Source organism: Rhodnius prolixus, unplaced genomic scaffold, assembly GCF_049639745.1.
Source record: "Rhodnius prolixus isolate KJV_2025 unplaced genomic scaffold, Rpr scaffold_3, whole genome shotgun sequence".
NCBI lineage: Eukaryota > Metazoa > Arthropoda > Insecta > Hemiptera > Reduviidae > Rhodnius > Rhodnius prolixus.
In genome coordinates, this window is record NW_027411603.1 from 26,059,668 (window position 1) to 26,078,499 (window position 18,832).

The 18,832-nt window shown below is 33.4% G+C and overlaps 1 protein-coding gene across 1 annotated transcript in view; it reads right to left on the reverse strand.

Moving 5' to 3' along the window:
* The window catches only part of LOC141452130 (atrial natriuretic peptide-converting enzyme-like), a 113,210-nt gene that overhangs the window by 87,473 nt on the left and 6,905 nt on the right, over positions 1-18,832 (reverse strand). The window lies entirely within an intron of this gene.

The following is an 18,832-nucleotide window of genomic DNA, read 5'->3' on the forward strand; positions in this document are numbered from 1 at the left end:
GAACAGATAACTGGTTCCTTCATTCCTGGGCTTATAATTCGGTTTAATACTTTAACACTGGCCAAGCTATCTAAGCCGGATACCATTTAAATAAACTAAAAATTTAAACATTAATAAAGATTATGGGAATCGAAATTTCTAAAAAAATAAATAAATAAAATAAAATTTCGACCACGCCTTTAAATTGACGTTTAAGAGAGAAAATAGTGGGCCTGTATAAAAGCGATCACTAGATCCAGCGACGTTTCGAAACGATATGTTTGCCATCCACAGTGTCCCGTAATGTAAACTGATCCCAGTAGCTAATAAAAGGTTAGAAACAGCATTCTGGGTTGTGCTGTTTTGAATCTAACCTATAAAATCAAATTTGTAAATATGATGTACATAAATCTTGAATTGCAGCTTGTGTTTTAATTGAAATTGACTGCGCGGGTATAGAAGACTACTTTTCCTTTCTCTCTCACCTGGCTTAATGGCTAAGGTAGGAAAAACCCAAAGGATAACCTTCATTTGGAAAATTAAGGGTAAAATGCAAAAGAAAAACTCCGCATTGGCTTATAGTTCGTCAATATTTCTGTTCTTTTTCTGTCTCTGTAACCTGATTTTATGGCCAGAACCAAAATAAACATAAAGGGTCGCCTTTATTTCGAAAAACTACTTTTTCGAACTAAGGGGGGGTCTCAAAATGGATACTTCCAGAGACAACTCAAAATGAAAAGTCTGCACGATTACAATAATTTCTCTCTTATTAGTGTAAGAGAAAGGAAAAAGCATACGTCCTCCTAATTTTTTCGTTTTGTTTTCTAATAATAAATTATTAGAAAGGGAATTTTGAGAGAAAGGGTATTTATTTTTTAAAAACAAATGAAAAATAACTACTTTTAAGTGAATTTCTAATGGCATGATCAAAGTCATTAAGTTTTCGTTTTAAGCAAATGTTCGATAGATTTCTCTTTATAAATTAGTAATTTGAGGTTTGTACTGCACGCGTGTCTATTTACATTACAACATGCCAGAGGCAAGAAATGTCTATTTCTTCTGTAAGGACACCTATCACGAAATTTACATGGTGACCTTTCTGCTGAAATTTGTAGTTCTACTATGAATAAGCTTATTTCACTTATTTCATTCAAGAATGGAGTATGCAATACCAGCTGTGGGGCAACATCTAAAGGAGCCGCACTATTAAAACTTTAAAAAAAAGTGTGTGGTAAAATGATATTGCACAAAACCTTCACGAAAATGGGAAATCTCTATTTCAATATCTGCACATCACGACAGGACCTTACTATCTCTGTGGAAACTGGCTCTTAAGCAAAAAGGAAATAGAGGGTTAATCAAAAGAAAACAGCGTCAGTTAAATACCAAGCAAAGAAAATATTCATAACCTGCAAACTCCTTTATGGAAACGTTCGAAAACAATTCACGTCAAAGTCACTTACCTACTATCTACTTTTACACTTATCTACTAAAAGTTTTGTAATTAAATTTTTAGTACCGTGGATTGACTGGAATGACAACGGAGGCGATAGGCTGTACTAGAGGATTAGAGCAAGTAGACAGAGCAGTGAACTTTTGATATTTCATCTTGGCGAGTTGTTGTGCTAATGGGATGTTGAGGTCGTTATGAAGAATAAGGTTAGTCACGTAGAAAGGAGCGTCAACTATCTGTTGGAGTAGTTTTGACTGAAATGTTTGTACCGTCCGTATGGCTGAACCCAACGGCTGTAGTCCGTACGTCCATATAGGTTTGAGGATGTTATTATGTATCAATCGTTTGTATTCTATATGCAATTCGGAGCGTCTTCCAATTCGTCTGTAAAGAAGTTTCGCACATTTGTCGCTTTAAGTCTAGGGAGGTAAGGGTAGTAAGTCGTTTGGCTGTAAAGTGCCTAAGGTAGCGCACCAGATCTGTGCAAGGAAGAGGATTGCTGTGGAAGAAGTCAGAAGAACAGGAGCCTGGCTAGGGATGCTGGCATTTCTGTGGGTTCATTTTAATCCGCCACTTCTTTGCCGAGGATTCTATTTTATGTAAATGTGTCTGCAACCTGAATGAAACTGTAGTACTTGTAGCTAGTATGGCTTGTCATCTGCATTTCTAACGTATATCTGGAATGATGCAATAATGATGTGGATTCCCTAAAAACTGTAACATTGACTTAGTAAAGTGGCACATCTGATCCACAAACTTGGAGTTTTCAATAAAAAATGATTCGCTGATGATCTCAATGTAAATTGTTATCAGTTCGTTGAATGTTTGTTCGTATTATGTATTCAATTCATTCATGCCAATGTATTCTTTTATTTATTTTAAAATTTACAACTGCTGCTCCTCAGGCGATAAGCAAATATTCCGACATACAATCGACGAAGAAGAAATCACCCAGCGGTGCATTCCACACTATTTCTGTAAACACTAGCCAAACACTGCACTTCTGTAACTTTTTAAGAGACAGTGAGTCGCCTCAGTCTCGAAGAGGAGGCTAAAGGATTGTACGAGAAGGGAGTGGAATTTGTGCTACCATTCGGATTAGTGTATTGATGATTGAGATCGAGAGATCGAAATCGATTTCATGTTTGACATAAAAAGGAGCAGCAGTTATTATACCACGAGATTTTTTTGTATTAATGAGCTATAATTTCCTTTTTTAAAACCATGTAGAGATTATTTTTAAACCAAGTTAATTTATTTGGACTTTTATATTATTTTTTTACGTTCGGACATTTAATTTAGACGAAATTATGGTCAGTTTAAAGTTTAGAGTTTTTACCGATCTGACCGTTAAAGAAAACGGAAGCCAGGTGTGGTTTTGTAGCAGTTGATTATCTAGGGCGTAGAAGCGTATCGTTCTGTCAGTTGTGAGGGCGTTCAGTTTGGACTGTGAGGATCGCAAGGCCAACGTACTTAATGACCTATCTATGTGTTGAATGAAGAAATGTAAATGAACTTCTATTATGTTTACTTAAGCATACTACCTATTTGTATCTTATGTTTAAAGAAAGATAAATATAAAATTGGTTTGAAGTTTTTTGCTTGTTTGCTCCATGTTGGTTTGTCTCCATAACTAGAATTTCAATTTATTTAAAAGTCTTGAGAGACAATTATGAAACCGGCTTTATTATTTCCTAGCTGAATCTGTTCCGTTATTACACTTTAATTACTTTTTCAAGATTTAATTGATTGGAGTTCTTTGCTTTTCTTTATGTATTCTGTTTGTTAATAATATACTTCATTTGATGTACGTATATTTTGTAAAGTTATTTAGTTGTTTCTTGCTAAAAACATGTCAATTTCCAGTTTTCCCAAAACAAGTTGAGAACTCAATCAGAAAATGATTCTTAAACTGAAAGCACTGTAAATAAGACTGAAAAAGAAATAAATTGCAATGCATTACGCAGAGTGTTCAGCAAAAGACTACCGTAACTTCTGGAGGCGATTCTGGGCATCATTTGCAACAAAAAATTCCATATAAACTACGACTCGATTCGGCTCCATTTTATAGATATTTTTTAATTTTATGTTTTTTCAAGTTACTACTACTTTTTAGCAAACAGTTGTCCATATTTTTCAAACTATTAAAGCTACAGCAATTTCAATAAGCTCATTTGAAAGAAGGTTAAATTTCCTTTTAAATAAGCTAATTTATATTCCAAAAAAATAATATCAAGTATTTTACTTTGTGGCCCAAACATAAGAAATAGCAAGTTTCTAATTTTTTCCAAAAACTTTGACTTCATTTTTCTCAAAAACTTTTTATATGAAAAAACCGTGCACTATTCATGAAAAACATCTACATACAATCACCTTTCGAAAGGTATACAATGCTTAGGTGTTATTTAAAAAATTGATGCAGAAATCTTTGATTAATTGCAAAATAGTAGGCCTCAAAACAGCGTCGGCATTATGAAAGGAATTCTCCTACCATAAGAATATAATTGTTCAGAATCATCAAATCCAGCGCGATTTTTTGCAAATGTGTAATTTAATAATTTATTTATTTAAGAACTATATTCAAAAATATAAAATTTACATTATAAATAGTAAAATAAAATAAAAAGAAGAAAATGGTATATGAGTTTAAATGAGTGTATGTAAATACTAATTTATACGTTTTATATACAACAGAATTTTAGATTTAAATATAGAATTTATAGTTTATATAGAATTTTTTGTTGCAAATGATGCCCAGAATCGCCTTCCGAAGTAACGGTAGTCTTATGCTGAACACCCTGTATAAACAATATTAGCATTTAGAATGAGAAAGTAATTAATAAATTAATGTTACACTTGAACTGATATTAAATTAATAATTAGTAAAGAAGGGACAATCAAAAATGCAATTTTATTTTTACTGCAATAATTTTTGCTATGTTGTTGTTACTAAGTTTCAAGTAGCTTCTACCTTTAGACTCAGTACAATTAGTAGTTTTCTATTTTAATAACTGAAAAATAGTATTGCTGGAATAAAATTCTTTTAGCCAATATATTCGGTTTAATATTGCATTCTCTATCACGCAACCCTTTATTCCACAAGCACAATAAACTTGATTCCCTAAAAGGTTGTCCAACCTTTACGCAACTTTTAGTGATTTTCGGCACATGGAGGTTGAGAGTGGTGACCTTTCCCCTTTATAACAAAACTAGCTGTTCTCTACAATTGAATTATTTACTAAAAAACATTTGTATTTCTTTTATAAAATAGTATTATTTCAACCATTGCATCAACAAATCGGCGAAAAGAAAACCCACAATAGTTTAATTAAGATTATAGTTTTTTATTTAATTCAAAAGGGATTAATTAATGTTCAATTCTATTTTGATTTCGACTATTTTTCTGAGACATAACACTTTTAAATAACCACCTGTAGTGACCTACTTGTGTGAATGCATGCATCTTTATCATCAGTAAACGATAAAGGCTTTCCTCACAAGTTAAATTACCTACCAAGCACGCGTTTATTACGAAATCGCCCCTCACGCAAGAGGGGTTCTTTCCGATGCAGTGGGCAAACTAGGTCTTTGGAAAGGTATAAAGACCATTCTGAGGTTGGACTGATCTAGAGTTCGCCAGTGAAAAATCGAATCAATTTTTTCTTATGTAAATTATCGTTGCAAAGCTTATGCAGGTTATGTAAGAGTAGTAATCAGTTTTTGGTTTTTCTGATTTGTTTGGGCTGTGGTGTCTTCAGTGAGGATGAGATTCCTGGTCTTAGTAGCTAATTCACTTTGCACTATGCGAAGATATTGAATTACTTATTATTCTTAATTTAAATAGTACAAAGAGTTAAACAAAAACCAAATATAATTAATGGCTGGTGTTAACTATTGAGAAATAAGGCATTCACACCATAAATTAACTGATTTCATGAAGCTGTACAGATGAGAAACAGTTACATTACAGCTCTCTCACAGAATTACTATGTAAAACACACTATTTTATAAGAATCGCTTTCTAATAGAATTCAAATAATAAAACAATTGCTTTGTTATTGAAGATTAAAAGTGTTAAAGAAAACAGGGGACTCGCATATTCATAATAATTTTGTGTGATCAGATAATGAGTCCCATCGAGAACTAATGTTGAAATGATCGAAAACTGAGTGGTTGAACTGTAGGAAATCCTGAATTACTTCTCCAGTCACTTGTATTGTTAGACAGATAGGGTGCCACGGTAGCCGAGCGGTTAGAGGCGAGACCTGCGAAGCTAATATGTATTGTGGTACTGGGTTCGATTCCCGGTCTTAGACCTTGGATTTTATTTAATGGTTAATAAAAGAGATTTTCAGTAAATTATGTTTGCTAGTCGCCTCCGTCCACGACACCTAATTGGTAGTTGGACGTAAAGCCCCGCCTGAAAAAATAGGCAATTACTTTACTTTGTTAGATAGATTAAACTAACGAAGCCTCAAGGCCTTCGCCACTGCGACCCCTTTGATCTAATGTGGCTCCCCTCACTCTAAAGCTCACCCTCCAGGCCTGTCCTTTTAATCAGACGCTTAATACTTTATAAAGCGGCTCTTGAGTAAAGCTCACCAGGCCTTGGTTTTTCCTCCCCGAGAAGTAACATCCTTCGCCACACAAGCCCCTCACACTGATACAACACGTGCAGTGCCATTTCCTCCTCTTTCTGACCAAACCTACAGAGGCTATCCTCTGCTCGGCCCATGAGATGCATGTGTTTTCTGAGCCTGCAGTGGCCAGTTAATAGGCCTACAATTATCCTTATAGTCCTACGGCCTTGACGGATTAATTCTGCAGTCAGCCTTACTTGTATTGTTGCTCTAGCGAATAATTTGTTAGTAGAATATAAATATTTTATATTTTTATAAAGTTCATTGCATTGAGTTCCTTGTTATATTTTGCATTCTTGCAAAAATCTTTGATATTTGAACTCATCAAACAGTTAGGACAAATTCCTCGTTTTACTGCAAAGGCCAACCAAAGGAGAATCTCTCCTAATTCTGAAGTTAAAAAAGCGTTTAATTCAAACAAATTCACCACCATTTTTTATTTAAAAACACAAAATGACACCAAAATATGGAAGTATTTTAATCTTATTAACTAGGTGTTTATTAATAACCTTCTCATTACTAAAGGCCTTTTCTCTAGTTAATTAATGCAAGCGCAAGATGAAAAAGAAATAATAATAATAAAACCTACAATTACATACCGTGGCACCCGGACTCATTGTATTATTTCTAGACTAATTTTATAATTAGCAGTCATTTCATTATGTGGCCGGCTAATTCTCACACAGGTTGTAGTAATCTATTCAAAATACACTAACATTTCTTTAATTACATCATAGTTCATCTAAATTATAACCTTAATAGTGTTTTTATAAAAACACCCTGGCGCCCTGTTGTTCGCATTTTTAATTTAACGACCTCACAATTAATAGAAATACGAGAAATCGTATCTAAAATCAACTAGATTGGATAAGTATTTGTACTGACAGGGCTTCTTTAGACAACATTAGACAGAAGTTTAAAAATGGGCGTGGCAGTGTCACGTTGTTTGTATTCATATTTCCTTTATTATAAAGTACGTAAAAATAAACGTAAAAGTTCATTTGTATAAATAAAAAAATATTTGAAGATAAAATCCTTGAGACAATTTGTAGAAAGTGGGATAGATTTCGTTTAGAACAAACTAAACTTGCAGTCACGTGTTTACTTATTTTTACACTCCTCTTTATTTGAAAAAAAATAAAATTCTCCTAACAGGAAACATTATGGTCATGTGCGTATATCAAGGTTAGAGAATTGATGTTTTGGTTGTTTTAGAAACAAACTCTTACTTTGTTTGTATTTTAAATATTTGTAGCGCAAGGTGTGTATGATGTACGAATATATAAATCAATATCAGGAAATTTAAAGTGAGGTCAATTACGAGGGTCGTTTGAAAAGTCCGTGCAAAAATAAAAACTACTTAATTTTTTGGGGTAAACCTTTTTTATTTTTCAACATAGTCTCCTTTTAGGCTTATACACTTCGTCCAACGCTGCTCTAGTTTGTTGATCCCTTCCGAATAATAGGATTTGTCCAAGTCTGAAAAATAGCCATCCGTTTCTGCAATCACCTCCACGTTTGAATAAAATCTTTTTCCCGCCAGCCATTTCTTCATATTGGGGAAGAAATAGTAGTCCGAGGGAGCCAAGTCTGGAGAATAGGGGGGATGTGAAACGAGTTGGAACCCTATTTCCATTAATTTTGCGACCACAACTGCTGAGGTGTGAGCTGGTGCGTTGTCGTGATGGAAAAGGACTTTTTTGTGGGCCAATCGTGGGCGTTTTTCTTGCAGCTCGGTTTTCAAACGGTCCAATAACAATGAATAATATGCACCTGTAATAGTTTTACCCTTTTCCAGATAGTCGATGAGGATTATTCCTTGCGAATCCCAAAAGACAGTCGCCATAATCTTTCCGGCCGAAGGAACGGCGCAGATTCCCCCTTGGTAACCCATTGTTTAGATTGTTCTTTGGTCTCAGGAGTGTAGTGATGTATCCATGTTTCATCCACAGTGACGAAACGACGCTTAAAGTCCTGCGGATTCTTCTGGAACAGCTGCAAACCGTCCTTGCAACACTTCACATGATTTCGTTTTTGGTCAAGCGTGAGCAATCACGGCACCCATCTTGCGGATAGCTTTGTCATGTCCAAATGTTGATGCAAAATATTATGTACCCGTTCATTCGAGATGCCCACAGCACTAGCAATCTCACGCACCTTCACTCTTCTGTCATCCATCACCGTATCATGGATTTTATCAATGATTTCTGGAGTAGTAACCTCAACAGGGCGTCCAGAACGTTCAGCGTCACTTGTGCCCATATGGCCACTCCGAAAATTTTGAAACCACTTATAAACTGTTCTAATCGAAGGTGCAGAGTCACCATAATGTTTATCGAGCTTCTCTTTAGTCTCCTGAGGCGTTTTGCCTTTCATAAATTAGTGTTTAATCAACACACGAAATTCTTTTTCGTCCATTTTTTGAAAATCACTCGACTTCCTCGATTCAAACGAATGCCAAACACAAAGAAATGGACCGATCTGGCTGAAACTTGGTGTGTGTTCTTCCAAGAGATGCTACTAACTAAACATAACCTCGATACGCGCCAGTAGTGCTATCTCTCTGACTTTGCACGGACTTTTCAAACGACCCTCGTAAAATAAAGGTGCGCTTTAATAGTTTTTAGTAAAAATGCGTTTAACGCAAGTGCAACTTGAAAAATATGAAAGTTTGAAGTGAATAAAATGTATCCTTAATTTATTAAATAATGCACTTTACTCAACTTGTGAAGCATTTACTGTGCCTTCAAAGGTGCCTCCTCTAGCTCGCAAGCCAGGTTAGCCAGGAGGTTATTAATTGATCTGAGGAGGAACCTTTCAAGGCACAGTACATGCTTCACAAGTTGAGTAAAGTGCATTATTTGATAAATAAAAGAATAAGTTTGATGCTTTACATGAAGGATATTGATCACTTAAATATGTCGCAGGAGGTTTCCAATTTTTTTTTTTTTTTTGTAATTAAACGCAGCTCTCCCAAAATTACCAAATAATTATTAAACCTTCTTGTTAGTAACAGATGTAAAATTAATTTTTAGTCATTTTGTGTATGCTTGAGAACATCTAAAGCTCTTAACATTTGATTTTTCTTAGAAACATCACTCGGAAAACGACTTATTTCCTGATATTAAGAAAAATACTAGCTTTACTGCCCTGGCAATATTTTTAGTAGAAAGAGGATGAAAAAATACATAAAAATGACCTATCGCGTGCTCTTCTTTCTCTTTGATAACAAGTTAAAAAATTGAAATATGATTAATAAATACCAGATTTTGAAATGGCTTAGCACCTTTAATTTTGAAGATATCGAATTGTGGTTTCCGGTTTCTTTCATATCTTTTTATACTCTTTAAAACTGTGCATATGAAAATGGGGGTCAACTGCGAACCCTCAATTTTGGTAGCGCGTCAGCAGCGTATGCGAGCAGCAATCTAAAAATCAAGTCACATATTTTGAAACTAGAGGTGATGGGCAACAAATTTTTCCTCTACCATTTTTTGCTCAGATCAACCGTTTAAGCATGAAATGCATTTGTGCCGTCTTAAAATGAACATATAAATGAACCTGTAACATATAAATATATTTTCAACAGTAGAAAATTAATTAATATTTGCCATTCTTAAAGTTCAGCTTATGCAGTTTCGTTTTTGCATTTTCGTTTGCAAACTGCATTTAAAGTTATGGTTCTCAGTTAGCGGAAGTTAAAGTATTTCAATTAGTTCTTGCAGTTAGACTTACCTTCAGTTGTATAGTAAAGTATCATAAATTTAAACAGCTAATGTCTACAAACTGAGGGTAAAGCGATGTGTATATTGAAAGGAAAAAAAACATAATTATTCTCTGTAAAACAGTCGAAGAAACTGAACATTATATAGAAACGGTACTTTAGGATGGTTCACAAGATTACAGCCACCACAGAACGCTGAAATCAATTTAGCAAGGACCTATTTACGACAAAAAGAGTGGAAACGGTTCAATTGAGCTTACTTCCGGCAGGCCGATTTACACTAACTTACAGTTCTATCTGTAAATTTAAGGAATCTTATTGTAAGAGATAGTCGACTAAATTTTTATTACGATCTGATTCAATAATTTTTATTTATTTTTTCTATTTTGAACTATGAATGAAAGCTGATGATTTTTTTTTTGGAATATTGCAAAAAGTTTCTGCATTGAGCATGCATACCTTCTTCTGTGTATGCATTAAGCACTCTGTGCAAATGCTAAGTTCATCGTAATGTAAATTAAACATAAAATAGTTCAACAAAACTATGAGATCTGAGCCGTTTTCATCAAAGTAGCATCGAAATTTTAGCTTCTAATCCTATAAAGAGATATCGAATGAGATTACCATTTTAAACTTATTGTCACTTTTTTTGCGGTTCAAGTTCATATGTCCATTTTCAACCTATAATTTATATTATTAAAACATCATATTTTTAAACATTAAAAGGCTTTAAAATTCGCATATATCCATTGATTTTGAATTTCAGAATGTACTAAGAGAAAGTAAAAGTGAGTAAACAATGGTTTCCAGAATGACAGCTGAAAGTAGAGCGACATTTGGCGAATAGAAAGTGGCATTAAACCGCATTTGAGTTCATTAATGTGAGATGAGTTGTCTGTCTTCTGGTCCAGGTAGAGAAATTGATGTACATAATCACATTCACATTTATTTCCAAAAGAAAAACAAACAGTAGAATGGTAACTGGAAGATCATGACATTTAAATTTTATTTTTTGTTCTGTTTCCACAATTAAATTAAAAGAAATATTTTGTATATTCCGGTTTATAATATACTGCAATTTATTTATTATAAAATGTTTCGTATGAGATTATTTGGAAGGCACAATCCGGTTTTTGCAAAATAATAATTTTCCTATAATAATATGAATTTTCAACAAACACGATTTGAAACTCATCATTCAAGTTGAAAAGATAAGGGCTGGTTATTTTCCACCAATCAGAAAATATTTATTGTAGAAACAAAAACCAAATAAATAAATAGATAAGTATTTTTTGTTACTATACTATCAGCAATAGCGTAGCTCCCTTTTAGACTAGAATGGAGTCTATCCATTGCTTTCATTAGTCTTTTAAAACTACACACATTTCATCGTTCGAATGCAGCTTTGTAAACAAAAATATAATTACGAATTACGTACTTTATGCTGAAAATTACAAAATTATAAAAAATACAGTCGCATTTCGCAGGGCCCTGCACTTGCAAAGTTCAACTCTTTAGCTGTGACTACTGCTTTTCTTGACAAGACTAAGGGTCCTCCAGGTTGGTCATCCTGGTCGAAGAGAGTGACACGATTAAATGACACTGCCAGTGAATATATTGAAAAACCTTAATAAATTTAAATACTCTATTTATTATCGAGTGGGCCATCAGAAAATTCGTTCGTCAACACCGGATAGTGTATGATGGCTTCATTCTTTCTGGGTAAGATATGGTCAAGCAAAATTAGTTTTTACCGAACTGTTGTATTAAGAGGGTCGTTTGAAAAGTCCGTGCAAAAATAAAAACTACTTAATTTTTTGGGGTAAACCTTTTTTATTTTTCAACATAGTCTCCTTTTAGGCTTATACACTTCGTCCAACGCTGCTCTAGTTTGTTGATCCCTTCCGAATAATAGGATTTGTCCCAGTCTGAAAAATAGCCATTCGTTTCTGCAATCACCTCTTCGTTTGAATAAAAAATTTTTCCCGCCAGCCATTTCTTCATATTGGGGAACAAATAGTAGTCCGAGGGAGCCAAGTCTGGAGAACAGGGGGGATGTGAAACGAGTTGGAACCCTATTTCCATTAATTTTGCGACCACAACTGCTGAGGTGTGAGCTGGCGCGTTGTCGTGATGGAAAAGGACTTTTTTGTGGGCCAATCGTGGGCGTTTTTCTTGCAGCTCGGTTTTCAAACGGTCCAATAACGATGAATAATATGCACCTGTAATAGTTTTACCCTTTTCCAGATAGTCGATGAGGATTATTCCTTGCGAATCCCAAAAGACAGTCGCCATAATCTTTCCGGCCGAAGGAACGGTCTTCGCCTTTTTTGGCGCAGATTCCCCCTTGGTAACCCATTGTTTAGATTGTTCTTTGGTCTCAGGAGTGTAGTAATGTATCCATGTTTCATCCACAGTGACGAAACGACGCTTAAAGTCATGTGGATTCTTCAGGAACAGCTGCAAACCGTCCTTGCAACACTTCACACGATTTCGTTTTTGGTCAAGCGTGAGCAATCGCGGCACCCATCTTGCGGATAGCTTTGTCGTGTCTAAATGTTCATGCAAAATATTATGTACCCGTTCATTCGAGATGCCCACAGCACTAGCAATCTCACGCACCTTCACTCTTCTGTCATCCATCACCATGTATTATGTATACGTCAGAGATGTTGTTTATTTAATGGATATTTTAATAGAATCTTTGTATTTCTTTACTAACTAAAACAAATATTCTAAAAGAATTATTCTAAATTCTAATAATTATTCTAATTATTCTAAAAATATTCTATCTTTTAGAATATTTGAGAGGAAATTTACATCCTATTTCTAAAATATTATATACAAACAATAACCTGTATTTGTCAAGAACTGAAAAATGTTATGTAAATGTCACTGCTAGATTAAAAATTGGGTGGAGAATACCTCTACACTGAGGCATCCTGCATGATCTGCATTTTTTAATCGTGATTCAATTTAAATTCCCTATATTTGGAGAAGTTGTACTAGTGTAAAATTTATTCAATTCTTCCTAAAAAATTATCCACTATCCTATCTGTAATAATAATTATTTAAGCAACTTGAGAATTTTCTAATTTCTTTTGTATTAAAAGTAAGTATCGTAAGTACTTTTAAGTACCATTCATAAAAACAGACATTAAAAATTGCAATAATAAGGTTCCTAACCTGTTCGCACCTTGGACTCATTTTCCATGGTGAAGGCCACGAATCCCCTACTCAGAAAATGTTTTTTACATTATTTCAATACAGACTTAGCGGTTTTATCTTCATGTAAATTTTTATTTCAAATATAAACAGTACATAATTTTTATTTTAAGATCAATTATTTTAATCTTGCAGATCTTTGATTAAGAGTTTTTACAAACTCAAAATGAACTTTTATTTTTAGCATTTTTTGTTTTCTTACAAATCCAAGTTTCAAAGAGAATTCTTAAGTTCCAATAAAAAAAAAAAAAAAAATCGTTCTTGAGTTTGCCCCAGATTAATTACTTTTTCTATTTGTGACCGCAAAAATAATTACTGAACAGATTAAATTTCTGATTAATGTATCTTTGAAATGATGCAGCTAAATGCGGAAATTTAAATCAGCCCTTTGGCTGACTCTGAGCGTATATGTATTATACAGGGTATACGCGGAGGAGTGGTCAAAACTTCGGGAGGTGATTCAGCAGCTCAAATGCAACAAAAAATATTCTATTCACCATTTTATTTTTGAATTATTATTAATTAACTTTGAAAAAAACCTCCATTATGTCATTAAAATAAGTTGCACCAACAATTGTAGTCAAGTACTGCGTTTTGTTGCTACTTTATTTTTTACTTCCGTTTTATTAAATAATAATTGTTAAAAACTAAAATGGTTACTTTTCTTTTTGTTCCTTCTCCAAAAATTGACATTTGAGTAAATTAATAGTGAAAAGTCGGTTACGTAAAATCCCAGTTTTCTGCATTTACACCCCCTCTGTTCGGGGTAGGGTTTTATTAAAAACCCAAAACAATCCATATAGTTTTGAAGCTCAATAAATGCACATCTTTCTCTGTAATTGGGTGACTCCTTGATTCATTAATCATTGAAAAAATACAGTTGAAAATTTTAACAGAAATCATCGAGAACGAAATTTTTAGAGATTTAAGTAAAAATTTCATTGTTATAAGAAACTTTATGAGGTTTCTGTATTGAGCAGATTTATAGGAAATTTAATGCTCTTTCGTTTGGAGTAAGCAGATTTGTTGTAGGATAAAGGATAGAAAAGTTACGGCCGTTTTTATGGTGAAAAACGCAAATATCGACGGAAAAGTTAAAAAAAGGCAAATAACTTGGACACTATTGAGAATCGGGCCAAAGTGAATAGAATATTTTTTGTTGCATTTGAGCTGCTGAATCTCCTCCCGAAGTTTCAACCACTCCTGCGAATACACCCTGAATGAATGAAATATAATAAGAAGGTATTGATTTATGTATATATTCATGAAAATCGGTTCACGCGTTTAGCCGCTACGTTGTTTACAAAAAAAAAGTAACTAAAAGTTGAACAACATTTTTTTGAAAATGCCGTTTTTGCCCATTTTCAGATACGTATTTCTCGAAATCTATTTAATCTATGTTATTGAAAAAAAATACAGTTATAAAGCAGGATTTGCACAATATTTTAAAGAAAATTTGGGAATTTTATCTTTTATAGAAAAAGAGAAACAAATTGTCAAAGTTAAGTGTTTTTCAACGTTACACTTTTTCGTGCAGTTTTTGACGATCAAACCTACCGGACAGTTTTAATACAAAAATAAAAAGTTATGAATCAATGTGTATTCGAAGTTTTCAGGATAAACAAGAAGTCATTTTCGAGAAAGAAACAATCCATTAAGAAAAGAGGAACTTCTGATAGTATAATTTTCTTCAATTTTATCGACACCTCGTCGTTATAACCTCGCTTATGCATACATAAACTTTATCCGCAATCCATTATGTCTATTCGATTTGCATCGAAGTGCGAAATCAATTTTCCAAACAACATCCAGGCCGAGAAAGAAAGCAGGCTTATTACTATAACGCTGCTGTTTTCTTTTCAGGTCTACCTTGTTATTTTGTTTTTATTGAGAAATTTAAGGTTATCATTCTGTTTGGCACCCCATAAATGTCAAATTACAATTTGACACAGACACGGTTATGAAATCTTTTTTTATTATTATAGAGAGTTAATAAAAAAATAATTTTTTACTAACCTTCGCAATGTCATAAAATATGAATCACTTTATTCCACCTTGCTTGGAAGACAAGGTCTCTTGTAGATTCGATACCACAATTGTTATTATTATTAATTGTTTGTTTCTAATGTACCTGTTGGCTAGAAAACAGAACTATTCTGATATACAGGGTGTCCCAAGCTATATGGATAACGACTTTTTCTCGGAAACTAAGATAGCTAGAAAAAAACTAAAAAATACGTGTTCCCTTAGTTTTTTGTTAGAAATCCAAATTTAATTTGTAAATTTTTTTCGGTGCTTCCAGAAGCGAGATACAGACACCAACTTCAGTTTTTCAAATGGGAAGGTGTGGTTTTTATTTCAGAAATGGATTCCTCTATTTTTTTTTTAAAGAAAAATTTACTTGAACGGTTTTTTTCTGCGAGCGATATTTTAGAAGTTATGAATGAAAACATGATTCTTATAAGAAATGTCAAAATGATAATATTATAACGGTTTTTTGATTGAATAAGAAGAAAAGTACTAATAGCCCATAGGTGTCAAATTCGGTGAACGAGGTGGCCACTGAATCGCCCCCCGTGTCGATATAACACCATCAGGCATGTAAAGAGATATCTCGAAGGCAATTTGATGGGCGTGTTATATCGACACAGGGGGCGATCAGAATCAAGCCGGAATTGCATCTGTGAATGAACTAAAGCAGAGAATAATAGATGCCTGTAACTCGGTTAAATTCGAATCTATTTCTTTGGCAGTAAGGGACAATTGACAGGAAAGAGCATGTCTATGCATCTCTAATGGTGGAGGCCATTTCGAGTATGATCTGTAATATTGAGGAGTAAAATTTATAATAAAATAGTACTTTTCTTCTTATTCTATCAAAAAACCGTTATAATATTACCATTTTGAAATTTCTTATAAGAATCATGTTTTCATTCATAACTTCTAAAATATCTCAGAAAAAAAACCGTTCAAGCAAATTTTCTTACTGAAATAAAAACCAAACCTCCCCGTTTGAAAAAATGAAGTTGGTGCCTGTATCTCGCTTCTGAAAGCACCGAAAAAAATTTACAAATTAAATTTGGATTTCTAACAAAATACTAAGGTGACAGGTATTTTTTAGTTTTTTTCTAGCTACCTTAGTTTCCGAGAAAAAGTCTTTATCCAAATAGCTTGGGACACCCTGTATAATGTGCTTACGGAGCAGTTCAGACTGTCTTACAATCAGGATTCGTCGTTGTAAATGTGATGGAGTTGCGTTATTTAAAGAGTTAGAGGTAATGGAACTGTTACATCAAATATTTTAAACAAGATTCTGATGTGAACACTAACACGATTTTCTTTTTCTATTTCCAATGAGTTTTAACTCACAAATATCCTGTAAACTACAAATATCTGAGCTATACAGGGTGCATCAGTAAGTAATGTCCACAGAACTACTGTGTGTAGTACATCTAAAGTGGAGTTCAATGACGTATTGGTCAACTTCATATTTAACACTGTTCTTGAGTGACGTCACTTTAAAGTTTTTTTTCTAAAATCATTACTTTTTTCCAATAAAAATGTTATTACTCCAAAAGTTTTAGTCCGAATTCGATTCTGATGACACGGTTAGAAAGACAGATAAATTTTCTAAAAATTGATACCATTTCGAAGCAAAAGTTATTCTCCAAACAGCCTCAATCTTCCTCCGGATACTGGAAAAATAAAAGTAATCGAAATTTTTAAGAAAACTCATTAAAAGTTTCCTTGCCTAATAGGCTTTCTAACGGTATATCATTATCATTAGGTCTGATAATGATCACAGGAGAATAACTTATGCTTCGAAATGGTGTCAATTTTTAGAAAATTTATCTGTCTTTCTAACCGTTTCATCAGTATCAAATTCAGAATAAAACTTTCTGAGTAATAACATTTTTATTGGAAAAAAGTAATGATTTAAAAAAAAAAACAAATTTAAAGTGACGTCACTCAAGAACAGTGTTAAATGTGAAGTTGACCAATACGTCATTGAACTCCACTTTAGATGTACTACACACAGTAGGCCTATGAACATTACTTACTGGTTCACCCTGTATATTACTCGTTAATCAGTTTTTAAAACTATAGGTATATTGCACTGAACAGTTAAAATCAGCAATACCTTCACTTACAATAGTAGGTAAAAGAACTTAAAACGATAAAACAATATTTTTATGACGGAAATCTTGATATCAATGGCATATACGTATCATTTCGTCTTTCAATTTTTTATCTTATTTCTATAAATGACATTTCAATAATTTAATATATAGGGTGTTCATTTTAGGACGGCACAAATGCATTTCATGCTTAAACGGTTGATTTGAGCAAAAAATGGTAGAGGAAAAATTTGTTACCCGTCACCTCTAGTTTCAAAATATGTGACTTCATTTTTAGATTCCTGCCCGCATACGCGGCTGACGCGCTACCAACATTGAGGGTTCGCAGTTGACCCCCATTTTCATTAACACAGTTTTAAAGAGTATAAAAAGTTATGAAAGAAACCAGAAACCGCAATTCGATATCTTTAAAATTAAAGGTGCTAGGCTATTTCAAAATCTGGTATTTATTAATGATATTACAATTTTTTAACTTGTTATCAAAGAGAAAGAAGACCAAGCGATAGGTCATTTTTATGTATTTTTTCATCCCCTTTATACTAAAAATATTGCCAAGGCATTAAAGATAGTATTTTTCTTAATATCGGGAAATAAGTCGTTTTCCGAGTGATTTTTCTAAGAAAGGGGGCCTCCACTGGCTCGCAAGCCAGGTTAACCTGGAAGTTATCAAGCACTCTCTGTATCTGAGGAGGCATCTTTGAAGGCACAGTACATGCTGCACAAGTTGAGTAAAGTGCATTATTTGATAAATTAAGGTATAAGTTTGATCCTTTACATGAAAGATATTGATCATTTAAATATGGGGCAGGAGGTTTCCAATTTTTTTGGTAATTAAACGCAACTCTCCCGAAATTACCAAATAATTATTAAACCTTCTTGTTTGTATCAGATGTAAAATTAATTTTTAGCCATTTTGTGTATGCTTGAGAACATCTAAAGCTTTTAACATTTGATTTTTCTTAGAAAAATCACTCGGAAAACGACTTATTTCACGATATTAAGAAAAATACTGGCTTTACTGCCTTGGCAATATTTTTAGTAGAAAGGGGATGAAAAAATACATAAAAATGACCTATCGCGTGCTCTTCTTTCTCTGTGATAACAAGTTAAAAAATTGAAATATAATTAATAAATACCAGATTTTGAAATAGCCTAGCACCTTTAATTTTAAAGATATCGAATTGCGGTTTCCGGTTTCTTTCATTACTTTTTATACTCTTTAAAACTGTGCACATGAAAATGGGGGTCAACTGCGAACCCTCACTTTTGGTCGCGCGTCAGCCGCGTATGCGGGCAGCAATCTAAAGTCAAGTCACATATTCTGAAACTAGAGGTGACGGGCAACAAAGTTTTCCTCTACCAGTTTTTGTTCAGATTAACCATTTAAGCATGAAATGCATTTGAGCCGTCTTAAAATGAATACCCTGTATAACCGATAAATTAATTAATATATAAAATGAAATTTTTATATACAAAACAAATATTTTATTTCGTATTTGGTGACTGGTTTGAAACTCAGACTTCTATTTAGCAAAACTCACAATTTAACTGGCCTTAATGTTTTGTATGTAGGTGATAGAAACATCATTTTAAAGACGTATCACTTCAGAAGTGCATAATATTTCCATTTCTTCTTGACATTCTGAACAAAGCGTTTTCTTGAAATTGTATA